General features: G+C 44.0%; 1 long non-coding RNA gene across 1 annotated transcript in view; it reads left to right on the forward strand.

Moving 5' to 3' along the window:
* Positions 1–8,423, forward strand: part of LOC125972407 (uncharacterized) — an 8,831-nt gene extending 408 nt beyond the window's left edge. Inside the window, exons 1-3 of the long non-coding RNA XR_007482801.2 lie at positions 1–173; positions 286–367; positions 4,424–8,423. The exon at positions 1–173 is cut by the window's left edge and continues 408 nt beyond it. This is a non-coding gene — a long non-coding RNA (uncharacterized lncRNA). The remainder of the gene's footprint in view (positions 174–285; positions 368–4,423) is intronic.
* The last annotated feature ends 1,356 nt before the right edge of the window (positions 8,424–9,779 follow it).

The raw sequence follows: 9,779 nt of genomic DNA on the forward strand, positions 1-9,779 counted from the left end.
GCTCTGCAATTTACAGATTCTGTTTCACCTTTTCTTTCATGTTAAACTGCTGGATCCTGAAGTGTGTGTGTGTGTGCGTGTGTGTGCCTGTTTGTGTGAGTGTTTGATATTGGCAGGTAAATAATATGGAACCGAAACAAGCTTCCAAATAAACATCCTGATGTTGATATGAGGTAATTCACGAAATGTACAATTGATAATTAAATAGTGAAATACATAAGTTGGCGACTCGAGGCACAGGAGGGAGACGATGATAATGATGATGATGATGTTCATGTTTTCTAGTCTGACTCTGCTGCGTTGAGAGATTTGCCAGGCCAGTCAAGTGACGCTTCACCGCACTGATCTGTCAACTGTGAATGACAAGGTCAGTCTTCAGTCTCCTAAAGTGTAACGCGACTCCTGTACGTGAGTGTAGCCCCGACCCCGTGACCTCCGACCCCACCTGCCAGGTTATTCTCATACCACCCTGACCTGCCATGAAACCAGAGACCATGAAACATGCCAGCATCAAACATCGCCAGAAAGGAAACTGGACCTAAAATCAAAGTGACAAATTCATTATAATTTCATCAGCCAGCACATTTTCCAATATGATACATCTTTCTTTTTTAAAGCGCTTTTATAGTAGCTTCCGCCATAGCAAAGCGGTTGACGAAAACATAATAATACAGCAGAAAATATCACATAAACTATTAGCAATAATATAAAAATAACAATTTTGAGAAAAAAAAAATTCTCCTCAGATTGCTGGCCACCTCTGTAAAAATGGCTATATTCTTAGCTAAAGCGGATGTCAAGTCCAAAATCTTCATAATAATATGGTCCATGCCAGAGACCCACTAGTTTAAACACGGCATTCAGATTAATATGGCATGGGTGGAATATGAATTAAGCCGCAAAATCTACTCGTTTGTATCCATTTCAGGCGGCAGCCATTTTGAATGCTAAAGTATACTCTGCTAGAGATGCTAACACCCATGCTAACACTCACATAAACATCTCATTTTCTCCAGATAATGAACGAATATGAAACATGCTTAAGTACAGTATCTGAATCATGACTTACTGCTACTCTGTATTACAATCAGATGCATTTTAGAAAGAGCCAAAAGTGCCTTTGCTGGATGTTTTTGTGACACTCGGTCCCTGCCCCAACAGTTTCCACCACACGGTGGACAGATGACAAGATTTTTGCGCCTCTGTGTTGCACACATTACAATCTTCAAATTGACCAATGCAGGCAAACATTTACCCATGAAGCCAGATCGGTGTCGACTCGACGCACATTCCAGCTATTCAGAAAGGTCATGTTTCTTTTTTTTTTTTTCTGCTTCTCACATGGAACACCATGCCAACACATTCCGTGCTATGGCTTCATTTGCAAAGAAACTAAAACACGCCAGACAAACCAAGGCCACCTACCTCCATTTATTATTATCATCATTGTTATGTATTTATTTATTTATTTGTATAAAAGCTGCCGAAGGCTGCTGAATGTAACTCACCTTGGAAAGCAGGAAATGCGGGATCTACTTTTTGTAAACATGGCTTACTCAAGGTTAACGTTTACTAAAAGTGTCGTTTATGTGTTTTGGTTTTTCCATCGCAAATTCTTTGGTGAGATTCTACTTTTGTACTTCAGTCAATAATACGACACACAAAAAGGCCGTCGACCACGGTAAATGGGGCTTGACATGAAACCAAAATGGTGGCCATGAAGCCCAAAAGCGGAGGCAGGAGGCAATTGCGACATATTTTTCTCCCATACACTCTTTTTAAAAAAGGCTCATGCCTTTGATTGTTATTCTCATGAGGGTGATCTTTTGTCGTTTGGGAGAAAGCGTTCAATACACGTACACCTTGGGGGTTAATAAAAAATTTGACCTCTCTGATAAACCTGCGTGTGAAGTTGTGCTGTCATCTATGTTTGCAAGGATCTTTATATGCTACCTCGTTTTGACTTGAACTTCTTTGTTGAAGAGATACTGCCAATTGTCTTTGGCCGCAGCGGCGTCAAGATAAGCCGCCGGCCGGCTCGACTCCACGTACGTTCATATTATCTTTACGGTGAGACATTGTCCTCTGTTTGTTCAAGAAGTGGGGCGCAATAATCCCACTGTTCCAGATAACGCCTGGCCATGTTTTTTTTTAAATACTGGCAGACAGAAGTTATTGAAATGTTCAAGAACGACATTTGAATGTTTTCCAAAGCTGATTTCAGAGGATACACCAAGTCGCTCGACTTGAGTGCATACGTAAACAGTAAGCAAGAAAATAGCTGGTTGCGTTCTACAAGTTTTAATGCCATGTCAAGACATAAGTAGATAACGTGTGTTTATGTTTAATTTGACACTGGGGTGGAGTGTTGAATCCTGTCCAACAGTGATAAGAGTTTTGGTGGCAGGGTAACATGAACCCTAAGTGACATACATAAGCGAAGGAGGGGCAGGGGTGTGCGAGGACATGCTTTAAGACGCATCCACTCCGTACGTGTGACACTAAATCCCATTCATGGCAACAAACACGCTGGCAGGAGTGTGATGGAGGTGTGGAGAGGAGCTTTATTACACGCCAACTAGAAAGACGCGCGGCACGGAGATGCAAAGTCTACCGTGACATGTCGCACCGCCAAACGGGAGGAAGGGCCAATCCGCTCGACACGTTGCCGCTCGGCCTGAATCGAATATAATCTTCAAATAGCTCAAAACTGTTCCATTAAGTGTGCTACCACTGTTCCCCCCCAAATAAAATCAGGCTTCCATGTGTGGCGTTTGCATGTTCTCCTTAGACAAAATTAGGTATGCACATGAGTACATATATGACATGCCTATCCATTTTTATTTTTATTTACATTTTTTATTTATTTATTTATTTATTTATTTATTTATGTATGTATGTATGTATGTATGTATGTATGTATGTATGTATGTATGTATGTATGTATGTATGTATGTATGTATGTATGTATGTATGCATGCATCCATCCATCCACACACCCATCATTTATTTATATATTTATTTATTTATATATTTATTACCTTTGAGAACATTTTAGTTGAATTCATGTTTGCATGACCTTTAGGCCTTTGGCCTTGGTCCTCGGATGATGTGAGATCTCACCAAAGTTCGAACATTTCCAGACTTTTCCATTGTCTGCTTCAATTATATGAAACTGAAGATGATCCTAAAAGAAAAACGACGAAAGAACAGAGAAGTTGTAGGGGTCGAGTAATCAGAGATAAAAAGGGGAGGGGTGGAGCACTAAAAGATGATGAGATAGACCTAATCGGACCGTCATTCTCCATATGTTAGTGTAATCGCCCTCTTCCACCCATCCTGCTTTATACCAACGCACCTGTTACCTGCTTGAGGAGAAAACTTTTTTTAGAGAATGATAGAGTAGCATTTGGGAAATGGATCTGTCGGTTGGCGAAAATTTATTTCCTCTTTCGCGATTGTTCCTTTCTGTCAGGGCAAACTCATTCTTTGATGTTAATTTGACAAGTTGGACGATACCAAAATCGACCCTTATCTTAATAAGACAGAAGAAACGGAATCTACGTTTGTGCCGTGTTAGTGCCTCTCCTTGTATCGATAGCACACAGTCCGAAAGAAGAATAGAGAGAGTGAAATGTGGTGACGCTGTATTTTAATTGCAGCTGTAATTGAGTTGATTTGTCCACATCTACATGAGCTGTGAGGATTCTCCGCAGATTGAAAGGCATGCTAAGCGTAATTGAGCTCTTATGAGACGGGAATCCTCCCACACAATCAATGCATACGTACGTTTTCTTTAAAGGCCAAAATACATTTTGTGTGGAGGTCATCTTCTTTCATTGCCTGCAGTAACTTGCATTAGTTTCCAGTCAGGGTTGGACTCTGCCAAGGTTGTCCTTTGTCACCGATTCTGTTCAACAGAATTTTGTTGAGGGCGGTCCGCTTTGCTGGCCCCAGTTTTTCGTCTCTGCTTTTTTCAGATGATCTGCTCCTGTTGGCTCCCTCAAGTCGCCATGTCCAACACTCACTGAAACGGTTCGCAGCAGAGTGTGAAGCGGCTTGGAGGAAAATCAGCACCTCCAAATCTGAGACCACAGTCCTCAGATGGAAAAGGATTGAGGGCCCTCATTACGTTCCAAGATCCCAGATACAGGCAGCCAAAATGAATTGCGGGCTCGGAGTAGAGCCAGAGGAAGTGGCTCGGGCATCTGATTTGGATGCAACAGTGGAGATGGTTGCTTTCTGAATGATCTTGTTTTTGACACTGTTTTGTTGTTACCACCGTATCAGACTAAGTGTGGACTGAAATCCCAAAGCTTTCCCACTAATTTGTGGGATAGTCTTCATTGAGTTTAGGTAACTCAACTGAGCAGTGTGTCTGGTCTCTCTTTACCTGCTGTGATCTATGTCTCTCTGTCCCCAGGGCTACACAATCATCAGTCAGCGGATCCACCCATCCGTCCCTCCATCGTGCCCGCGGGCCTCTCGGCCACTCCTAATCCCAGAGTGCTGCACCCTCCCAGGTCCGAAACCCGGCCGCGCAACCACCCCACCCCACCTCCCCTCCCCGGAGCCTCCAGAGAATCGCTGGCTTTTACTCGTCTTACAGGGCGTCAATTGAGGCTGTAATCAAACCCTGGTGAGAGAGCCCAGTCCGAGACAGACAGACAGACAGACAGACAGACAGACAGACAGACAGACAGACAGACAGACAGACAGACAGACAGACAGACAGACAGACAGACAGACAGACAGACAAAGCGACCGACCGGCAGACAGACAGATGAACAGGCAGTGTGGTGGATACAGGTGGAGCAGCTTATCACATTCAGGCCACGGGGACAAGTTGAGATGAATCGAAGTTGCAAGTGTGTCCGATACCCGAGCAGGCCTCGGGGTTGGTACATGAGCAGATGTGGTGCCCTTCTCTGGTGTACCACCAGAAAACATGAAATCTGCTAGGAAAGAAGATCATCAAGAGGAGCTTCGTCCACTCACCAGCTGTCGTTTCAGGGCGTTAACACACAAATTCGGGTTTAGCTGCGTGGTGGGGACAGCGGGGGTTGTTGGCGCCGTCTTGTGGACAACGGTTGTAACTGATGTAGTCAATGGAGAACTCAATCCTTTTCAAAGGGTTTTGGGTTAACCAGTAAACATTTGAATGAAGTATGTGACGCATGAGACACTCTGTGTCACCACCATTTTTTGGCATTGCGTGGTGGTGCTTGATGTAGTGATGTGGAAATAACATTAAATAATAGTATTATAAAGCTAAAGTTAAAGTGTGGCTAAGAATGTGGCTAAGAATGCTTTCAACTGCTCATTCGTATTTTCTCAGTGACGATCTTATTTTATATTTTGTATGCATTGCTAAATTGTGAGCTCGATGCTGGTGAATAGCAACGGTACAGTCCCAATGGTCCTCGAAGCTGGAGTGGATATAAAAAGTCTGCACACCCCTGTTCAAATGCCAGGATTGTGCAATATATAAAAAATGAGACCAAGATTACTCATTTCCAAACTGTTGGAAAACAGTTAACATGGGGAGAAATAAACTTTGAAGCTCTCCAACCTCGAGGCATGAAAGAAATGAGAGAGGGGAAGAAACAGCAAGAAATGAAGGAAGGGGTCGGTGGATTGGGGCGGGGGGGCGGGGGGTGGGTGGTTGAGGATGACACAGACTTCTAACCGAATGTTTCCGTCCGACTATCAAGTGAATTTTATGGAAACTTTTGAAAAAGTCCCCGAAAGTAAATGATTGGATATGCTCCCATCACTGTGGGTTGAATAAACCGGTTTGATAAATGATCAAAAAAAAAGAGAGAAGAGTGGAAATTTATTTATCAATTTGGAGCTACAACCTGCGTGTCTGTCCATCTTTCTTCACGGCAGGTCGAGCTGAAATCTTGAGGCTGCGGCCGCGGTATCGGCTTTCCCGACATGAGAGGCCCCCGTGGCGGCTCGCAGGCTGGCGTGCTTTGAAGCTTTCGTGGTGCTGCACTGGCTCATTTGCTAACAGGTTGGGAATGGGCCGCTGGCGAAAAATGACACTCTGGTCACCTTGGAAACGGGCTCCCCCATCCACCTGCACAATGGCATTTCAAGTACAGGAACTTTTTTTTTTAATTTCACTTACTTTCACAGCAAATGTGACATACAGAAGGTAAACATACTACAAACTATCATCTTCTATTTTTTTATACAATTTCAGCAGATTTTCTCAGCAGCAATCAAGCTGACGCATTTCGAGTACTTTACCTTTCTGTTTTCCGATCGACTTCTTTTTTTCAAACTTATTTGAGCTCATCTCCGTACATTTTCAAACTCACGCTTTTTTTTTTTTTAATGTCTGGCTCTGCGCTACTGATTAAGACCCCAATCTGTTGTTGTGGCCACTTTTTCTTGATTACCTAAGCTTCCTCATCTTCATCGTCATCACCAGCTTTTTTGCCTTTCTAATACCTGTGTGTGTGTGCCCGCGCTCATGCGTGCATGCGTGGCAGTGCTGCCAGCCTAACGAGTTTGGTCGCTGTTACCTGATCTTGGTGATGAGGCTTGCTCTAGTAGTGGCGGGAGGAACGAGAGTAAGAGCAGAGTTGGGTTTCTCGGCAGTAATTAGTTTTCCCAGCCTCTAATTACACCCGACGGAATGACAAGCCTGATTGACTGTCATTTAAGCATTTTAATTTGCCCAATTGCCCTCTTTTTGCGTTTAAAAACGTTGTTGTTTTGATTGGCTGGCATGTAGCTAAGGAATTGGAAGAGCTCGTTTGTCACAATTCGGATCTGCTATGACTCAACGTTTTCACGTTCCTCTCGTCTCGTCTCGCCGCCACCGTCGTCCACGTTTCTGCTTTGTTGTTTTTCATCTGGGGCACTTTTGGAAGATTGCGGAGAGAATTAAGGCAAAAGTGAAGTTCTTAACTGGTTGTTGCCACTTTCAAGGATGTCCAACTGCAATCCGTGAGGGCCAATCCTATCCTGCATGCTTTGGAATTTTTCTCTCCTCCACCACATCTGATTCAAATGATCTGCAGTACTTGCCGATGAGATACTCAGATGATCAACAAGCTCGGAAGAAGCCTGATAATGATCCCGATCTTCTGTGTCGGAGGGGGAAGACATCTAAAATTTGCAGGAAAGCGACCATTTAGGACCAGACTTGCCACTTTTCCCCTTTTCATGTACGTTTTTTGTTGTTGTTTTCTGTGGCCTCGTGTTTTTCTTTGCGTCTTGCTGGTTTGGTCGTCGTCGCTTCCCATCTTGCAGCTTTTTCTTGGTCCGTCTCTTGGGCTCGCTCCCTGCTGACTTCTGCCTGGTAGTGCGGTGGCGGCAGCCCCTTAAACGATTAAGTCGACAAGCCCTCCTTAACAATCTTCTATTCTTCCCTCCTTCTCTGTGTGAAGCGCCCCCAGTTCATTTGAGTGCCTTCTTTCCACATCCCATTCACGGAGCTCAGATCACACAAGGGGCTGTAATGACAGCACATTTATTAATTAATTGCATGTGTAATTGCTAAAATTAAGTTTGGCCAACTTGGTAATGATGTGAGGAATTATGGGGATGTGAGGAGGGGAGAAGCTTTGAAGACGAGCATCCCACACAGCCCCCGAGGATGGCAGATGGAGGGAAAGGATGGACGGACGGACGGATGGAGGGAGGGAGGGAGGGAATGGGAGAGTGGTGAGCCAGGCCGAGCTGGGCGAGGAGTAATCCAGGAGGAAAGGCGGCCGATCAGAGGCGAGAGTTTTGTCTCTGGGCTAATCTTCTTTGCCAAAGTGGCGTCATGGCCATCGCTCGGCTCTTCGCCGTCAGTCTGTCGGTCCGTCCGTTGCGCCGCAGCAAATTCCCCCATTGAGTCCAAGCGGGCCACTTTAATTAACTTCCTCCCTGAGATAATGGCCGGCTCAGAGGAATCTATGAGAAAAACTTTTCCATCCATCTCCAGAATGGCCAAGGCCCCTTCGCTGGTCATATAATTTATTTCTTTTTATTGGAGGGATTTTGCGGCAAAAAACTAGATTTGAACACGAGGAGCCGATTGTTTATTGTATTGAGAGAATATGCGCCTTCAAGGTCTCTCTGTGCTGAGACGATTGCAACAGACGCTATTATATGTTGAATGTATCATTTCACTCAATGAATGCTTGGATAGGAAAAAACGTCCTTGGTGGGATAAATGATGGGGGTTTTTTTCCGCTCACGTAAACTGCCACGAGGGTGAGTGCAGCTTGAGTGATGGGAAAAAGAAGGACGGATGTATGAAATGGAAAGAGTTTTGTCATACAAAAAAGAGCATTAGCTTGTTGCTAGGACTACACAAGAAACCGAAAAATACTTTTTGTCACGCCAACAAATATGCTTGATCGCAATTATCACCAGTTAACACCTTCCAGTCTTGATCGCTGAGCTTGACAGGGGTGGGGGGGCGAGCAAGCCGGGGTTTGGGCTGGAGTGAACGATGCGATGGATAGATGGGAGGGGGGTGGAGGATGAGAAGACAAGAGGCCAGGGCCTTGTGTGCAAATGCTGGTGGGGATTGTAAAGTGAGCAGCGTGATGAAAGCTAAATGCGTTGATTTTCATCCCGGACATCACAGTGGCGTTCCCTTCCAGGGAGGGCCCAGTCACACATTGAGCCACTCTCCTCTTTATTTCCTGACTGGAAAGCTCTATCACGGCTAAGCCATTATTTGCACCATCTTTTAGATTTCAGTTTGCTTGATTAGACCCGCACATAAATTTCACACCAGTCGACGATTTGTTCCCATTCTACATTGAGAATGTTCAAGCGCATTCCATTCACATCATTTTCACCATTGCCCCAAATTCCAAAATCTACCATATGTTTTTCACCAATATCATTTCACCTAATTCTCAATCTATAGCATTCAATAACATTCCACCTCATTATACGTGTTTGTTTGACATGTATCAGGCATCAACTGATCGCACTCCTCGATTTTAGAAGAAAGACAATACATGGCAATACACATGCACTCTGGCTTAACAATCTTCAGGAGCAATAAAGCAGTGATAATCCGCCGCTACTCAAACAGTTGCCCATTATTTCCTTGTAATTATCCTTTAATATGGACTCTGATGTCGTCTCCGCTTTCGCTGCCACTTTAATACCTGCACACAAGCACAATTGTACAGTAGGCCACATGCACAGTTTCTTTTGGCACACACACACGCGCACGCACACGCACACCATCGCTTTGTGCATCATTACACTCACTGTATTGCCTTACACAGCTCGAAACCTGAAGACTGGGTTAAGCTGTTTAAGACTCTTTTTGCTTCATTAAGACAGACTGAGCTAAGTCAGACAAAGTGGCTTTCACCCTGCAACATTTGGTCATGGCTAATTTAACACAGAGCAAATGTCAAATGATTTTCACTCTTTACTTTCAACTTTGTTTCCAATGAATTTGCTCACCTGTGGAATGTTCCAACAGGTTTTTTTGAGCAATCCGCAAAAGGATTTGCAAGTCATATTGTGTTTTTAATTGATATTTTACGTAATGTCACAATTCGTTTATTGGAATTGCTGTTTGTATTCGGATTATAACTTTGAGTCAGTTTCGTTGCCAAACTCGCCATTTCTTGTATTTCATAACACTTTCACTCGTCTTAATGGCCTCATGACGTTTGTGTGTGTTCGCCACTAGGGGCCAGTGCAGTCTCGTTGTGCCCTCTTGCCACGACCTGGACAACTTTGCAAATATTAAAAAAAAACAAAAAACAAAAAAAAAAAACTCAGCAAGTATTGTGGGG

Source organism: Syngnathus scovelli, chromosome 10 (assembly GCF_024217435.2).
Source record: "Syngnathus scovelli strain Florida chromosome 10, RoL_Ssco_1.2, whole genome shotgun sequence".
In the NCBI taxonomy this organism is placed as follows: domain Eukaryota; kingdom Metazoa; phylum Chordata; class Actinopteri; order Syngnathiformes; family Syngnathidae; genus Syngnathus; species Syngnathus scovelli.